Below are 19,071 nucleotides of genomic sequence, written 5' to 3'. Positions count from 1 at the left end.
GAATGGATTATGTCTGACTATGTACTGCCTAAGAATGACAACATATATCTGTTTTGGGATGCAGGCAATAGAATATAATGACCCTGTCACCTTAACATTCATTTTCTTAACGTTGGTCCATTTGGATTCTAAACGTGAAGACATCAGGCCATTGCTCACTGTTGTGACTGTCTACAAAATAATGATTGTGCTGAGCGGTAGTGTAATGATTGCACTTTTGTTTGCATATTTGTTCAGTAATCTTCATTTTGCATTCTCCAGGCCAGGTTCTGCACTCTTCAAGATAAATCTCAGACCTTGGTTCTTTGAAAAATATTGAATATGGTTTGCATAGTGTATTAAGGAGATGACAGTGCTCTTATTCTAGTGGCTTCAGTGGAGTTCCTTTCCGTTTACACCTGAAAACTAAGATCAGAGTCAAATCATTGGTGTTTGGAGCCCTATTTTTATTTTTTTCTTTACTAGAATCTACCTAATGATATTCAGCTGCTTGAAAACTTTGACGGCAGCCAAAGTAAGTATTGCTTGGTGGTTTGGGAGTCTTTCCTATCTTCCATCAGTTTTATTTTGAAAATAAAATTGTGCAAGCTAATTTTAATGCATTTTGCAAAACTCTGCTGATGATTTATGGTTTGTGTTACTGGTACAATCTCTTCCAGCCTCAGAGCTCCCAGCTAGTCCTGGGAGATGTTATAACAGTAGAAGACTCTTTATCCCTCTGTCTATGAACCTGTAAAAACTACTACCACCACAAATCTACACAGATGGAAGAAGTAAAGCATGTTAAACTCAAGGCAGATTTATGTTCCTGTTCAGCCAAACACTTCAGCATACATTTGTCTACAGACATGGGTTTAATCCATTTTTAGTCAACAAGTCACTTAAGCGCATGACTAAGTCCCGCTGCATTACCACGGGAGGTGAGCGTGGGCTGACTTGGAGTGCTTCGCTGAATTGGAGTCTGTTCCACACAGAAGTGCAAGAGTCTGATGGTGTCATGTGTGTGACGTTTGTGCCACTGTAGCTAGGTATAAAGCCACAGACTACGGGTGAATCATCAACATCACCACAGCAACAAATTTCTTAACACTCCAAACCTTTTTCTCTTGTGAGACAGAATCGCTCATTACATGACCTTGGTGGAGCAGTAAGGCTGTTTTTATTGGAATGAACCAAGCAGGGAGGCTCACAGGTAGAATCACAGAATGGCTGGGATTGGAAGGGGCCTCTGGAGATTATCTAGTCCAACCCACCAGCTAAAGCAGGTTCACCTCAAATAGATTGCACAGGAATGTGTCCAGGCGGGTTTTGAATGTCTCCAGAGAAGACCTCCATAACCTCTCTGGGCAGCCTGTTCCAGGGCTCTGGCACCTCAAAGTAAAGAAGTTTCTCCTCATATTCACATGAAACCTCCTACACTTCAGCCTCTGCCCATTGCCCCTCATCCTATCTTTGGGCACCACTGAAAGGAGTCTGGTCCCATCCTCTTGACCTCCAACCTTGGATGTTGAAGTTCAACTAGCAACTCTTCTTTGCACAGGAGATCTTGGTTTGAACTTCGCATCCTGTAGTTGCCTCCTGGCCATTGCCCTGGTGCTCTCCCACACTTGCGGGCAGCCACAGCCGTCCCCATGTGATGGACGCGCGAGGAGAGGGGCACCGAGCTCCCTGCTGCTCCCGGGCACTCGCCTGCCATCCAGAAAGGAGCAGACTTCATTAAACCCACAAACAGCTGTTTATCAGCGGCAGCTACATCTAACTGCAGCATGTAGGGCCAGCCATGAAATTAAATTATTTGATATACCAGATTCTCAACTGGTGAGATTCAGAACCTGAATTAATTACAACAATGTAAACCAGCCAAGGGGAGGACCCATCTTCCTGTGAGTGTTTTCCATTTGGAGAGTTTGCTCACTGAAGCAGACATTTGAAGTGCCTTTTTTTTTTTTTTTTTTATTAATAGCGACATAAATTGATTATTTTGAGAGAATGCAAATGTTCAGAAGGAACCCTTTTTTACCTATTTTGGGATGTGAATGATTGTACCAGAAACCAAGGCTGTTACTCCTTCCAGTCTCCTGCAGGGTGATGAACTCTCTGGAATGACTCTTGTGTTGTCCCATTCTCCTCACCAGCATGAGGGAACACTAGCATGTTTCTGTGAGGACTCTAAAAAGAAAAGATACTTTTTGATTCTTTGTGCAGTGATCCTTAGTCAATATGAGATTCCTTATGGGCTATAGTTTGTTAAACACCTGTCAGACATGTAATATTCTCTGCTTTGTTGAATTCTCAAAAAAGGCATAAGATTCTGTTTTCAAATTGGTCCTTTGATATTATTTAATAACCATGATGAGTCAAAGGTTTTATGAGGCTTTTTGGCTTCAATACGCGTTTCTTGATGTGGATGAAGGCACTTGAAGCTGAACTCAGAGCAAGGGTCAGAAGAGGGGTTGCGATGAGTCGACCATCATGGGAGGCCTTTTTTCCCCCCTAGTATTTATTTTGGTAATAGAGTTCTTGGCAGCGGCAGAGAAGAGATTCATGGCTGCTTGTGAGCATGAAGGCATCACAGGCGTGGCAAGGTGGGCTCCCATATGAAGAGTTGGCCAATATTATTTCATTTGCTGTGATAATGATGGTTTAAGGTTTTTTCTATTCTCGAAAAACAGCAGGAGGAAGAGAATATTAATAATTCCACTGAGAAGGTACTGCAGTGATTATTTCTCAGTTGATGGCTCTTGCAACTGTACACCTTATGTTATTCTCCACCTCAACAATTTTATTTGGAAGTAGTAGAGACACCTCTAAATTAAAAAACAAAAAACAAACAAACCAACCCCCCCAAAAAACAAACCAAACAACAAACCAACCCTGAAATAATTTGTTCTTGAATGGGAGAGAGAGACCACAAATGTCTGGCCACCTCATATTTGTCTTTGCTTAATGACAGTCTTTGTCCTGGTGGTTATCTTGTGGATCTGACTAGGCTCATTTCCCCAAATTTATATGCATCTATAATTGGAAATTAATGTGGTAGAGTAATTCTAGTCCTGTTTCTGTGCTCTCTCTCTTAATTAAATTACTTGAGACGGTTTGAGGTGAGTAGGGGCAGTGCTATCCAGAAGTTGTAACCTTCTGTCCATCTTGCAGGAAATAAGTGCTGTTCTGTGGGTATCCCCATAAAGAGTAAGAAGCTTCCTTCAGTTTAATGGTTTATGTTTACATCAGTCTCTGTTAAACTCAGATTCTGTGCCAGAAGAACGCCAGCTAGTACTGAGAAGCCTTTTCAAATGCTCTGCCCAGCTCCTCCAAAATACACATTTTCTACTATGATACAGTCTTTGGTGTTTACTGACTTAACAGGCTTCAGCTGGCTTTGGCCTGCCAGTACTTCTGCAATAGAAGTGTTAAGCACATTGGCTCTGCATTTTAGTTCTGGGAATGAGATTTTATCCAACTTGCAAATTCTTCGGTTTTGCATACCGACTATATTTATTGTTGATATTTTGAATTTTTAAGTGCTGGATATGTTATACAATGACTAAATATTTGTAAAATTTGCTATCTGTCATACCTATTTTTTAATTGGTTAAAAAAAGAGACCACTTTCATTCCTGAGAACACTCTCTTCTTTGTTAATGGATGTGAAATAAAGAGTGGAAAAAGCTGTATGGTACAAATCTCTCAATACAAAAATGCACAGGAGAATTAGAGTACCTGTAAGAGGACGTTTTCCCCAGGTAATATAGCCCGTAGCTTGTTACTCTGCAAATCTGTTAACTGTACAGCTCCAGGGACACAGTTCCATTGTAGTTTTTGATCATTTGAAACAGTCAAGGCCTTTATGACTGCTGGGTCTTGAAGAATTAGAAGACTTTTTTTGTCTTGAATTAGCCATTACATATGTAGTTCAGCAATATTTAAATACTACATAAACTCTCAGAGCTTTCATTCCCCTTTTCATGTACACATTATAGTCATTTTTTGAAGCAGAGTAGGCCTTTCCAGTCAGAATATAAAGGTTTCTCAATAGTTCATGTTTAATTCCTGGAACGTAGATTTCTAGGTATATTCCTGGAGATAAGCCAAATGTAATATAACATTAAGGTTTTATTTTCACTCCATATGATTAATTTTTTCTCATGATATGGATACAACTCAAAATTTACCAGTTTCAATTCATCAGGTTGATAGTGGCCTTTTCTCCAGATGTGATATATTGAGCTCTACATGCAGCCGCCTTTTAACATTTCTGTCTTCTAAATTGCTATTTATGTGGAGACGACGAGTCAGTAGAATCAGCTGGATTCACATTTTCCCAGGTCTTCAGCATGGAAGACACTGGAGGGAAATAAACTTGTGAGTGTCTTCTGGGTCTAACCAGCAGAAGTCGGTTATTCTCTGCCTACACTAATATATCATAAGATATTCTTTGCTGTCCACAAGCTAATAAATTGTACTGTGTGCTATCAGGGGAGTGTAAAATATGACCTCGCGAATTTGATATCCTTTTATACTGAAGGCTAGATAAGACATGGGTTCTTTATTTACCATGAGGATTCAGAAATAGTTTAATATTTAATGGCAGCTATTGATTTACTAGGGCTTTTATTCTATCCTCAGGGGTTGGAAAGAGGAGTGCTTTTGCTCATACATGAAGTAACAGCAAACAAAATTTTCAAATCCCAGGCACATCTAAAAAGTACATCCCTAAATCAGCATAATCTGATTGGTAGTCTTTGGACTACTTCTGCTGCTTGCTCTTGGTTTTCCCAAGAGGAATCAAGGGAGATGGGATTAGCTCCTTCTGCACATGGAAAAGCACTAAGATGTGTCACTCCTGAGTCATCCTGGCCCATGAGAAGACCCCCCCCCCCCCCCACCAAATCTGGGACATGTAGGACCTCTTAGATAGGAGGTTTTATCACTCCCTCTTAAATAGCCAAGTGGCCCGATCTGTGCTGGTGCTAAACACCTGTAGCCTCTTTCGTAAGTTTCACCATGTTCATAGCTGGGAAACAAGTTACTCAAGATAAATGTTTTCCTGCTTTAGGAGGAAGGTTTCAGTATTTAGCCTTTTTTTCAATGACTTGATCATAGGCTTCAGTGCGGTTTTCTGGAATAGTCTTTTAGATGTGTAATCTCTTCAGCTGCTCTTATTAATAATAATTATTATAATACCTTCCTTCCCTCCTTCTCATATCCCTCTCATTTGCAATCCCCTGAGCAGTTAGGGCTGCTGTTTCCTGCACACTTCTGAGTCAGCCATAGCCAGTCCTGCCGAATGAACACGATTCCCCTCCACGCTGGTACTTTACTCTGTTGTCCAGAGCTGCCTCGAAGCGCAGGGATGACCTGACCAGCCGTGTGCAGGCGCAGTTCGAAGCACGTATCACTGTTCGGGTCCCAGAGTCTCAGCAGCTCCACGCTGTTGTGTCTCTGCCTGTCTTTAGGGTCCAAGGCTGTTCCATTGAAGCAGGGTTCATTTTTAAGCTTCGGAATACGGTGATGTTGCTGTTGTGTGGTTTTGCTCCTTAGTACGAAGATGGCTCGTGTGACTAACAGTACTTTTGATAATATGGGAATTTCTGTTTGCAGGGACACCTTTCCATAGACAACCTAGCAGGTTCAGTTTTTTAAAGCAGAGAGCACCTTTTTTGTATGCAAGTTTGCTAATGCAGCATTTGTGTTGTAAAAGCAATAGTGCAGGCCTGGCCCAATTCATTGAAGTAGCAGATTTCATGTATTCTTTGTATGTGCTAATGCTAAATATTGTCTACTTCTTTATCTTCTTATATGTCTATACAAAAGGTGACAACGTAAGTTTAAAAAATTGAACTGATATAAAATGTTAATTATTTGAACAAATAATTTAGAGGACTAACTCTTCCATGCTCATTACCAAAAGAGGAATATTTAAAATATATTCATCAAATGCTTTGTAAACTTTGCAAAACAAATAGTTGTATTTCTTTCATGGTGTGGTGATGGTTTTCTGTAGCTTGACTTAGCTCATTGGGAGGATCTGCTTTGTGATGTACACAAACTCTATAAGCCTCACTGGGAATTTGGTCCATTCATGGAAGATGCTTTTAATTTATTAGGCAGCCTGGTGTATTCTTAGAAAGAAAACTTCAAGATGTCTGTGAAGGATTTGGTGTGTATTGAATGAGCACGTGATTTGTGTACTGCAGAAAGAGAGGAACTGATTTGTCTTGAGATCTTTTGCCTATACAAAAGCTTGCAATATGTTAACAAATGTGAGATATTGTTGCTGCCACGTATTGGAGGAAAGACAAACTCTGCACATATTTGGCTTCAATTCTAGTAAGTGATTTTTATTATTTCAATTAAATTATTTGGTTTATGTAATTCCATAATGGTTTGATAATGCAGAGGCCTGTGCTGCACACCTGCAATGTCAGCTTCATGTAATAGCTATTATTTGGGAGGAATATAATAGAAAATAGTAGAATAAAAAAGAGAATATAAACTTGCTAGTTTCACCTGGTTGTTACACTGAGAGTTTTACAGTGTGCCTGTTCTCTAATACATTCCTGTCTTATGCGTTTTGCCAACGCATTCAAATAAACATCATTTTGGAAGAAAAAATGATCAGTTTCTACCAAAATAGCTTTTCAGGGCACCTCATGTTGCTCGGTCCCATGCTGGGAGTGCTGGCTGCACTTGAGGCAAACCTGCAGCTGTTCCCCACACCTTTTCAGGTCTGTGCTTTGTGGCATTTGTGATCTGCTGCCATCCAGATGCAAAGGTGTATGGATGAACGTGAAGCAATATTTAAAATACCAGTTTTAGAGCATGAGTGTGAGTTCCCTCTTTTCATTTTTTTTTTTTTGTAACATTAAGGTATTTCAGTGGTGCCTGTCCATTCAAAATAGCCGTTCTCTTCTTCAAGGGACAGAATTACACAACTGCCACAGTGCTCGTGCTGGGTTTGCTGACGGGGCACTGATGTGTCTGTGAGGATTGTGGCTGGAAATGCAGGTTCTTCTGTCTTGGGTGGAGAAGCAAGAAATTGTGCTTCTTAGTGGAGATACTGCATAGCTGTCCAGAATGGAAATTTTTAAAGAGGGGAATTTTCTAGTGAGTCATAGATATTAATGTAGATACTGATTTTTTTTTATTTATTTATTATTTTTTTTCTGCCTGTCTCTACTAATTATCTGATAGAGAACTACCCAACCAGAAGGCCAGGCTGTTGCTTTCTAAGCTTAAGATGCTTGCATTGTTGGAATCTAAATATAAAGCTGCAATCAATAGGACGATCAGTTTTCTGCGAGCAAAGGGAGCACAGTGTAAGTAATAATCACTTTGTGTATATGTAGCTTGTTGAAGTGATTAGAAAAATGATGGCATCAGCCTTTTTGTTATAGTAGTTGAATTAGTTAGGGCTTCAGCTTGCAATGTTATCTCAGAGACAGCAGATAAAGCAGCTGTTAGGGAAGCTTTGCTTGTTCTTATTTACAAGGAGCAGGCACCTGTACTTGTTTATTTTCCAGTGTGGGGAAAAGGCTGAGAGCATAAAGCCACTAACTGCCCAGAAGTGATATTGGTCCGTTACAGTTTTCACGGTTCATATTTTTTTTTAACGTGCTATAAGTAGTTAATCTGAGCCATCCATGGAAACGCAAACAAACCGTGTGCTACAGTGGATGCTACTGTTTGCCTTCATCTTCCCCCAGTGATACACTGGTCCTGATCCCCTGCCCTTCTGCCATGCAGAACAGACCTTCCTGGTGTGTAATCCTGGCTCAGCAGGACCCTCTCTGGAAGGACAGCTTTAGGGCGGGGAGACCTGAAGGGTCAGGTTGTGATTTCTGTTTTAACTTTCCAGGTGCATGGATTTCTGCTGCGTATTGATCAAAGGCAGTAGAAATAAATACGCACATGCCAGGATTAAGACACATAGACACCATGTGACTCTTCTTTTCTTTGGACATATATGATTTGAAGGGTAGATTTTCAGGTTTCTTTGGCTTTTGGAGTGGGTATTGTGTACCCCCCCTCTCCCCTCCCTTGCCTTCTTAAATTGTCTTTGGGCTTTGAAATATACATAGTTTCATTTTCAAATGCACTGAATAGTGGATGTCCTGACATCAGGCACTGAATATTTTCACAGATTTATAGGTAGAGATCTAGAAACTCAATTTAGTTTCCAAATAAGTATGAAGCTCAAGGTGTTGATTAATTTTGCTTTAAAAAAAGGTAAGAATATCGGTGTGTATTCTCATCAAGATCATTATTTCTTTGCATTCATAAGCACGTGAATGGAACATTCATTTTTCCGCTTGTGGTGATGAGTTTTGATGCTTCACCTAGAAAAACTTGTCCTCAAAATGTAGTTTGTGTTTGGAGTTAAACCGCAGGCTTTGGCAAATTTCTTTTGACAAGGACTTTAATATTTGGCATCCAGCCATTGAAAATACACAATCCTTGCTGCTCCACTCCAAACTGCATTGTTCCTCGAGAGCAGAGCTATCAGGCAGCATCATGGAAAATGAGGGGACTGTAGTGGCAGCTTGGTTAAAGGCTTTGCAAATCTAAGACGAAGCTTTAAAATATTTCTGAATCTAAAAAGAAGCATTCGTGTACTGGTGCGATATGTTTGTGTAGACTCCTGTTTGCCATATGTATCTTCATAGTCATATACATTGTGCTACATGTAGATAGATAGGGCTGTATCAGATCTGTGTGGGAGCAGGAGTCCACTGACAAATTTGCTTCAATAAAAATGTCCTGCTGTTTGCATTATTAATTAAAACTAGGAGGCTTCCCTTAACAGTTATGGCATTTGGAAGAAGAAAGGTGATCTTAAAAATAGCTTGGACATAACCCATAGAAAGACTTTCACAGCTCAGCATCAACATCTTGAGCTGTATTAGGGCTAACAGGGCAGTCATATGGTCTGAAAAATTGTGTTCCTTGTGGATAGCTGCTTTCTCCATTGCTTGCAACTCCTAAGTGATCCACAGCTGCTCCGTGGGAAAATCAATACAGTAATCCAGTCCGAAGGTCCTAAGGTGTAGCAGCAGTGGCAATTATGTTTTGACAATAGACTTCTAAAGCGTGTGGTATGGCTTCATTACAGTGAATAACTTCAAACATCCTGCCAGTTTTCTCAGGCTCCTCTGATCAGGGCTGAGCTGGAGCGGAGATCTTAAATCAAGGCAGCTGCTCTATCTGAGCAGTCCACGCAAATGGGTCTTAATAGCGGCAGCTAGTGTGGTAATGAAAATCTGTTACACCCATTGCTTGGTGTAACAGAGCTTTGGGTACCACAAAAGGTTGTCCTCAGATGAGATAGGGGATTAGGATTAGTGTAAAGGGGACAGAGCAGATGGTTAAAGAAAATTAGCCACTCTGGATTTCAGGGCAATAGCAAAGATTTCAGATGTATTTGTGCTGCCTTTGTTGCCTTTTTTTTTTTTAATTGCATAAATTTGCAAAGATTGCCTTGGATGTGTGCATACCAAAACAGAAACTTGTGGTTTATGCATACAGGGAGTCTATCTTGCACATTTATTTGAGATTAAAAAAATATTTAAGCTGTTAAGGAAATGAAAACATAATGATAGAAATAAGCCCATATAGATATGGCATTATAGTGTTTGGTCTTCTGTCAGATACAGCTCTTGGAGTTGTAGTATTTTGCTGTCTTTAATATAGAGATGTGGCCACTGAGACAGAGTTGGAAGTTACCTAAATCAGAATGCAGTATTGCCTGTTGAGGCTTGCAGTAGTAGGGGACTCTACCCTGATCGATCAGATCAAGACAGATGGCTGTGAAATTGGTTCTCCAGCCTCGCTGAGCCACACTGGGGTGTAAGGGATGCAGGCAGAGGAATTATGCTCTGGTTTGGCCATACGGCTCCAGCTGTAGCCCCAGGGCCGCTGCCGCCATCCCAGCAGTTTCTCTTTTGGCCTGACTGCCTCGCCCTTGAAGAATCGAAGATAAAGGAATGTGTGTTCCAGGCTGAAGAAAAAAGCTTCTAGCTGGTGATGCAGTGTGTATAGCCGTCCTTTTCTGGTCTGAATTAGCTGCAGGTTCTTATGGGAATTGAAAAGGTCAGTCTCTTGCAAAGTAACCGAGAAGATGACGATAAGTTGCTCAAACAGACATCCCTCTGTTTCTCTGAAGCGTAATCTATCAATCATTTCTCAGCCTTTTTCTTTGCTGTCATGAGATGATAGCAAATTAATTGTAGGTCTGTACATCAAACTTTTAAGTGCATGTGTGTGCTCCTCTGCAAAATAGGTTTCAAATGGCTTGGAAATTGTAATCTTAGTGAGCGCTCTCCTTCACCCATAATGATTTGTGTCTTTCTAAAGTCATGAACACGAATTAAACTTGCTATTAAAAACTGTTTTAAAAAATGAATGATTATTAACAGATAAGGATGGCTCTTAAGTGGGCTTCTCTGCAAAAAATGTGACCACCCCATTAAGACCCCAAACCTCTTTGCTGCCCAGGTTTTTCTAGCAAACTGTCCTTATCAATCGGAATAAAGTTTCTGTGGAATTGATTCACTCCGCAGTGTCGCAGAGGTGTCCAAGAGAGGTCAAAACACACTATTGTTTGCCATTTTTGAAAGGGCAATGGGCTCCTGTGAGTTTGTGTGTTGCTGCAGCAAACCGAGATCTTGCCTGCCTGTGCGCTTGCTGTAGGATTGACCTACAGAGCCACATAAAAGGGCATGATTGTAGTGTCCTGGCAAAGTGAGCCTTAAAAATCCCATTTTTTTATTGCTTAAACTGATTAGAAGACCAGCACCTTTTGCGGGGATTTTTATAAATCCGGTTCTGTAAAGATAATCATCTGGGTCAGAAGCTGGAGGTGCTGTCACCTATTTTTTTCAAAGCTACAGTATGTTTGGAAACTCTTTAATAAGGTTGGATTGCTATAAGGAATCCAGTGGATTTCTGAAACACTCATTGAATTTAACCTATAAAACTCAAGTTCCCACAGGTAAACTGAGGCTTGTCAGCCGGTGCCTTCATCTCGATGTAAGCTGACATGAACATTTTGAGAAAAAGCAAAGAAAAAATTCTGTGTTCTCTTTATCCCATTCACTTGCCTTCTGAGCTCTTCTCATTTAACTCACTTCCTTTGTGACATTGCAAAATCGAGGTTGACCGTCTGTCATTTAGCAGTGCAGGGCACCCGGCTGCGTGGCCTCGTTCTGCTGCTAATGAGGGTAACGACTACGGGGCTGATGAGACTGGGGCTGGTTCTGCATTGCCCACGTTGGACCTGTCCAGCTGTGCAGGAGCTGCCAGGAGCGAGGGATGGAGCGAGGTGGTGGGGCCAGAAGTGAGGTTACCTCCAGGTGTGGTTAACTCCAGGTGTGGTTAACAACTCCAGGTGTGGTTAACAACTCCAGGTGTGGTTAACTCCAGGTGTGGTTAACTCCATGGAGCTGAGCCCTGGGCACTGTGGCTTTGCCCAGGTTGTGCAGAAACAAAAGAGTAAGTACATGCTTGCCAGGACAGAAAACCTGTCCCCCTGGCAGGGGCACCTTTGCACAGAAAGGCTCTCTGGGTGTACATACGCTTTGCTGCTGACAGTAGCTCCTTTTTCTGTCATGAAGTGATAACTTGTTGCTCTGGAAGTCAGTTAATGGAATCGGCTGTCTCTAGGACTCTTCGGAAGATGCATCCTGCTGATATCAAAACACATGAATTCTCGTTCTTGTTCAGATATTTTTTCTCTCACTTCAAGAAAATAAGGTTTTTAAAGGGTGTGTAGGTACTTAAATATTCAAACAGAGACTTTGTGAAATTTTAAAAAGCAACCTGCTGTGAACTTGCAGTTACTGTGGGTGCCTAAATGCCTTTAAAATCTGCCCTACTGCTTCTCTACTCTAGATATTCCTCCAGGAAAATGAAAAGGTAATCAAGATTAATCCACTAATGGAAAATGTGTGCTCATTGGGCAGTGGACAGTGTGCTGAGGACAAAAAGTAACTTTTGAGAAGTCTAAGAACTGTGAAATTCTCCTAATGCCTTTGTAAGAGCAATATGAAATATGTAGGTCTGACATGATGCAGGTAGTAACGAAGAAGAGAGAAACAACATCCCGTTAATGGCAGAACTCTGGAGTCCTTCTTTGCAGAAAGCGGACTGACAGCATTTGTACGTTAAATGAAATGAATTAGCAAACAAGTAATTAAATTTGCATGTAACCTTGTTAAGATAATATCCTGTCCATCTTAAACCTGCCATATTAGACATATTTAATCTTTGTGACGCATGGAGCGGTATATTGTGTTTGACAGCTTCTAAAGGAAGAAGGATGAGAGACTGTAATTGGAATGCTGCTGTTGGATAATAATGATGAGCACTTCTCATCTTCAAAGGGTTTTCAGCCTCTCTAGCTAATCCACACATCTGCTGAGTGGGAAAGGTAAGGTTTATCCCTGTTTTACAGGTGGGAAAACTGAGATGGAAGAAGAATCACCAGGTTAGAACTTGAAGTGCCTAGATGCTACTAGTGCTGTGTAAACACAAAATTAAATTAATTTGCTCACACAAAATGAAGTAAATGTATTGTTTTGGTTTAGATTACACACATTACATCATTTGTCCTGGTGCTTGACCCTTCAAATACAAAGTCTAAGCGCTACCAATATAACAAGTGTTCTCTAGTAATCATGTTACTGTTGAGTTCAAGAATCTTTGCAAGTAAAATGTGCAGAGTTTCTGAATTTTTGCACTTGGAAGTGAAGATCTGATCCTGAAAGCCTTCTGGGTATAGAATCTGTTTTGTAATTAGTGGAACTTCAGACTCAGAAACTGGGAGAGTATCACCCATTGCTCTGGCAAAACTCTCTGGAGTGTGCAGCGTTGCTTGCTGGATTGGCATGTTAAGGCAATTAGAGTTTATTGGTTAATAAAATGGTAAAACTAAATTAGTTGCTGAAGTGGACATCTTTCTCTCCCATTCTTCACCCGCCATTTTATTAGAAGTGATTGCTTAAACAGATTCAAGATGGTTTAAAAATAAGATTTTCTTTTGTTTTGAAGTGTTTAACTTATGCTATTAAACTGGAAAATGTTTTAAAATTTAAGTTTGCCTACTACTGATCATACGTCAGACTAGAATTCCTTGTATATAAACAGCAATTGTGGGTCAATTATTGCACATATTATTCATCCTTGTGTGTTTCTATTGTCCTAATGGTTAGTGAACAGCAAATACATTAGAGATTTTTACAAAAAGTCTTTATTTCAGGAATAAATAAATACTAAATTATTTTATCCTCATTTTAGATTTAGTAAAGCTTTGCTGATGTCACTAAATTTTAGTGTACAGATGAGCCATAAACCGAACCATTCTATAACCCCTATTGGAAGCCAGTGGATGAACATTATGCAGCTGGCGGACAGACCTGATAATATTCTGACTGATGACATTTCGGATTACTATCTGAAGAATGCTTCATATAATTAAAAAAACAGAAGCAAAATTAGCAACATTTAAAACCCTCATTAATAATAAAAAAATATTAGTTTTTCACTGATAATCTTGCTCCTTCACTTATGTTTTCATTGCAGCGCTGCCCAGTCATTTTGCAAGTAGACACCCCTTTTGTGTTTTTTTCCCTTTTGTATTTTCTGGGGGAATTCCTACATGCACTTGTTAGTTTTCCAATAAAAGAAAATGTTTTCACTTAGTCTTTACCTGAGTTCTATTGGCTGAAATGACAATGCTGTTAAAAATCAATGTGCAGAAAGCCAGATCATTACTGAGTTTTTCCCTTGAACAGTTCATAGAGACAGCAAGCTCAGGAAAACAGCCTGAGTAAACTGCGTCGTGATTGATTTAAAGTGCATCTGATGGAGTATAATTGTCTACTCATTCTTTTCTTTTCATTCTCCTCTCTATATGCTTCCTCTTTTGGGATCAGATAATCAGGAGTAATAATCAAAAGCATCAAGAATAAAAAAAGAAAATACACAGAAATGATCCCTCCTCAGTTTTGGCATCAAAGCCAAACAGCAGTAACTTTATATTTCATTTATGAATTCCTATATTCCACTGTAGTATCAGCAGAATCTTTGGCAGAGCCCTGACTCCACTTTATATTAGCTTAATAAAAATGCACACTTTGGTGGATATTGGCGGTTTTGCTGTTAGTGGCACTGAGACTAGATTTTCAAGTGTGTCAACATCATCATCATCAATATCTTAATCTCTTTTAAAATGTGGCAAAAGGATCAATACTGTGAGGACGCAGGTTCCCAACATTTCTAGTTTGTGTGGTGTGGGTTGCCCCCCGCCACACCTTGGTTTTTTAATTGACATTTATGGCACTCAAAATAGAGACTTTCCAGTTCAGAAAATATGTCTCTAACTGGTCTTGTAGAACAGAGCATTAATTGGGGAATGTGGTCTGATACCTACTCCATATAAATGCAGACTATTAAATTGATCTTAAAAAATTCCTTCAATAGGAGTTCCAATTAAAATAAATCTAGATTTTGCTCATATCCTTTACCTTGTAAATTTACATCAATGCAAACTCTGCTGCAAACTCTTAATATGAGAAGAAATTGTTCTTCTGTGATTATCTGCCGCGGGACATAAACCTGTTTTATCTAAAATCATACTCTGCTTAAAATATTATCCAAACAACTATTTAATACATCGGTGTTTTTGTTTTCAGGCATGAACAAGTAGCATAAGGCTACCTAAGCAAATGGTTTTGGAATGGTTTTTGGAAAAGCGTATACAATAATACTATCATGTTACCAATGTGTAATTGTAGGGTGCCTGTGAACTGCTGTTACTGTGCTGAAAGGAACGGTTGTCATGCATGCAGCCTTTTTTTTAGGTTTATTGTATGCTCCTTGCTGTAAGTGTTTTCATACCATTGAGGATATTATCCAAGCACTGTTATTTCTTAGGAATGTTTGCTCTGACATGGTAAGTTACTGTTGAGTTTTGTTTAGTCCTAAATTCCTCTCTCCAGTAAGCCTTTATCGGTACGTCCTGGGGTTCTATACTTGCAACTTCTCGATGTTTTAAGTATTAAATTTACTAGTGAAAAAGTCTGGCTTTTTTTTTTTTTTCTGCTGGACACATAAACTCAAGTTGAAATATGAGAATTAAGTTATCTTCCTTCTTTTTCTCTCACTGTGTGTGTGCATAAATCAATCTCCAGTCAGAGAGAACTTCTCCAGGCAGAAGGTTCATTGACTGCCATCAGCATAAAAAACCAAAACCAACAGATTATGCCTTCAGTGACTTTACCCGCTGAAGGCAGTGGGAGTGTGCAGTGAGAACAAGGCTCTGAGGAAAGAAAGCAGCGATATTTTGTTTTGTTCAGGTATGTCTGCAAGGAGCAGAAGTCATGGAAAAGAAGATGTCATTTTATTTTGAAGCTCTTCAGAACAGAACAATACTTTTGAGTATCATGTCTGCTGTCAGTTTTATAGGGGCATCATTAAACACGTTCTAGCCATTCAGTTTCTCCTTTTGCACTCAATTTTAGGTGAACTAAATCGTTCCCTTCTTTCCTTTTTACTTTTCACATAGTTAATCATCAGCTACATTCATGTTTCCATCTCTTCAGCTCAACCCTCATAGGTTTAGCTTCCTCTATTATTTCGCTGTAGGCAAGTCACTCCAGCTCTGATCATGTTTCATAACCCTCTGTTGGAGCTCTCCAGTTTATCTACATCTTTCAAATAATGCTATGCATAGAAGTGCTGCTTTGCCAGATACATCTGTGTTCACAGTGCCTGTTAGTATGTGATTTAAATGTGTTTATTTGTGTTACTCTATTAATACAGATAAATTTGGCCAGTAGTATATTGGCAGATCCATTTATGTATTACACAAATGTTTGTATATTCTCTTCCTATTTCAGCTGTGACTTTGCAGGAGTGCTATTTACCTCTGCCATTCTGCATGAATTCTTGTATCTGTTTCAAAAGAGCGTAGTGGGACTTCATTGTAGAGAAGGCTCTATCTGCATTGAGACCTTCACAGATAGTGAAGTTTCCCGTAGTTGCTGATGGGAGTAATACTTGCGTTAATTTCTTAATTGTATTAATTTTTTAATGCAAACTGGTATTGTGGGTCTTTTCATTGTCTCAAAATGTGTTTTCATTAATTAAGCAAGATGGCATAGGGCATAACTCATCTCTGGCTTAAAACAAAGGAAAACACTTGAATCCAATGTGTGGACCGGAGACTGATATATACAGTCTCCTTGTATTCCCTCTTGTATTTCATGGAAGTTCAGATGTTTTGGTATAGTCCATGAAACTGTACAGCAAGGAAATACTGTGCAATTTGACTCTGATTTAATAATAAAATTCCACAAACATTTCTATCTCTATACTTAGTGAGCCTGCAGCCATTTTTTTTCTTATATTTTATTCATTATTACTAAAGTATTTCTACAAGTAAGTCTCCCAGGATTAACTTCTTGGTTTTTTTAAAAGCTGTCAGTATGTCAGAAATAAACCTTCTGGCATTGGAGAAGCGGAGGCTTTGAGGTGTGATTCTCAAAGTCAAGATTTTGGGCTATGATAAAGCCCTTTAGTTACATATCCATAATCAAATAGCCAGTTAAATTCCTGAGAGAAAAGCTAGATAAATGTAACAGCTGATGTTGTACTGTGTGTGACTAACTCATAGGTCTGTTCCAATTGCACGTTAAAGCACAGAGACACACTTCTGATTTCATCTGCTTCCAAGCACAAAATTACATGTTGTTCCTCATTAATAACATTCTTTTAAAAATAGTACAAGGATGAAAACGAAGCCTGGACTTTCTCTCATAATGATACCCTGGAGCATCAGAGATACTGAAAGCTTCTGATCTCTGTGTGAAAATAGCAAATGGAAGATGTCTGTGTATCAAGAAGGCAGTGAAGTCTTCCTGAATATTCTCATGCACACTTCATTTTGGTAGATTTGGGTTTATATCACTGTGTTTTAACTCCTGTCCAACATAATACATTAATTTCTATTATAATTACAGTGCTCTTCAAACCAATGAAGGTCTCCAGGCTGTTTTTAGGGGTGATGGCTTAATGTACTAACACAGACTATCAATCACAGTATTTGTTTGTTGCTGAAAATACAGAAGCAGAGGGCAGGCTTTGGCTGTTTAGGGGCCTGGTTGACAGAGTCCCTTGGGCTGCAGTCCTGAGGGACCAAGGGGTCCAGGAAGGCTGGACATTCTTCAAGAAGGAAATCCGAGAGACACAGGAGCAGGTTGTCTCTGTGTGCCAAAAGATGAGCCAACAGGGAAGAAAACCAGCCTCACTGAACTGGGTGCTTTGGCTGGAACTCAGGAATAAAAGGAGAGTTTATAACCTTTGGAAGAAGGAGCAGGCAACTCAGGAGGACTACAAGGATGCTGTGAAGTTATGTAGGGAGAAAATTCAAAGGGCCAAGGCCCAGCTAGAGCTGAATCTGGCTACTGCTGTAAAAGGCAATAAGAAATGTTTCTATAAATACATTAACAACAAAAGGAGGACTAAGGAGAATCTCTGTCGTTTGTTGGATGTGGGGGGGAACATAGTGGCAGACAACACCAAACTGAGTGGGAGTGTTGATCTGCTGGAGGGCAGGAAGGCCACACAGAGGGATATAGAGCAGCTGGATCGTTGGGCTGAGGCCAGTTGTATGAGGTTCAACAAGGCCAAGTGACGGGTCCTGCACTTGGGTCACAACAACCCCAGGCAGCGCTACAGGCATGGGGAAGAGTGGCTGGAAAGTGCCTGGCAGAGAGGGATCTGGAGGTGCTGATTGACAGCCGGCTGAATTATGAGCTAGTAGTGTGCCCAGGTGGCCAAAAAGGCCAACAGCATCCTGACTTGTATCAGGAATAGTGTGGCCAGCAGGGCTAGGGAAGCGATTGTGCCTCTCTACTGGGTGCTGGTGAGGCCCCACTTTGAATCCTGTGTTCAGTTTTGGGCCCCTCACTACAAGGAACACATTGAGGTGCTGGAGTGAGTTCAGATGAGGGCAACAAAGCGGGTGAGGGGTCTGGAGCACAAGTGTGATGAGAAGCAGCTGAGAGAGCTGGGGCTGTTCAGTCTGGAGAAAAGGAGGCTGAGGGGAGACCTTATAACTGTCTGCAACTACCTGAAAGGTTGTAGCATGGGGGGTGTTGGTCTCTTCTCTGAAGTAGCAAGTGATAGGACAAGAGGTAATGGCCTCAAGTTGTGCCAAGGGGTGGTTTAGATTGGATATTGGAGAAAAACTTCACAGAAAGGTTTGCCAAGCATTGGAACAGGCTGCCCAGGGAAGTGGTTGAGTCACCATCCCTGGGGGTGTTTAAAAGATGTGTAGATGAGGTGCTTAGGGACGTGGTTTAGTGGTGGACTGTGCAGTGTGAGTTTTACGGTTGAACTCAATGATCTGAAGGGTCTTTTCCAACCTAAATGATTCTATGCCTCTAAGCTGTGCTGTTTGTAGAAAGGGAAGACTGTGCCTATGAAACCTGCGACATTAAGGATGTCTTTCTCTTACATATGTTTTCTTTGTAACTGTGGGCAAGTCTTCTAAGCTCATAAAAGGACTTGGATCCTAGTACTTGTGCCATTTATTCCCTCCCCCCCCTTAATATTTTTTTTCAAATTGTAAAATACCTAAATAGTCCTTTTCATGGGCAGTAGAAGTGTTGGAGAATATCTCTGTTCCATACCTATTAATGACCTGGTGGTTAGAGGACCTTCTACCAAAGGAAGATGTCGGGGATTGGCTCAAGGAGCACGGACATGAGTCCACCAAGCAACTGTACGAGCAGAGCCCATTTTAGTTGACATAAGTAGGCCTTAGTTAGCTTGTCTATTAGGCCATGGGAAAGGGGGGAACGGAAAAGTACTAACTAAGGCAGGGTCAGGATATTTTTGAAGAGATAAGAGTCAGAAGAATGTGGGATGCGCATAGCTAGCTAAACCCAAGTAGGTGGAGTAAGTAAATGTGCTTAGCCTATTAGATAGAGACAAGTATGCATAATTATGGTATTTGGTATAAATGCACGCTATCTCGGGCAATAAAGTTGAAGTATGCTTTATCACTCA

General features: G+C 40.3%; 1 protein-coding gene and 1 long non-coding RNA gene across 7 annotated transcripts in view; both read left to right on the top strand.

Moving 5' to 3' along the window:
- SORCS2 (sortilin related VPS10 domain containing receptor 2) overlaps window positions 1-19,071 on the top strand; it is a 558,746-nt gene that overhangs the window by 48,079 nt on the left and 491,596 nt on the right. The window lies entirely within an intron of this gene.
- Window positions 1-19,071, top strand: part of LOC135579442 (uncharacterized) — a 55,273-nt gene extending 36,202 nt beyond the window's left edge. The window contains exon 2 of the long non-coding RNA XR_010472522.1: window positions 1-19,071. This exon is cut by the window's left edge and continues 34,053 nt beyond it. This is a non-coding gene — a long non-coding RNA (uncharacterized LOC135579442).

The sequence above is a fragment of the Columba livia genome, chromosome 4 (genome assembly GCF_036013475.1).
Source record: "Columba livia isolate bColLiv1 breed racing homer chromosome 4, bColLiv1.pat.W.v2, whole genome shotgun sequence".
Taxonomy (NCBI): Eukaryota; Metazoa; Chordata; class Aves; order Columbiformes; family Columbidae; genus Columba; species Columba livia.
The sequence above is the reverse complement of the archived record's forward strand: the minus strand, read 5'-3'. Positions and strand labels throughout refer to the sequence as shown.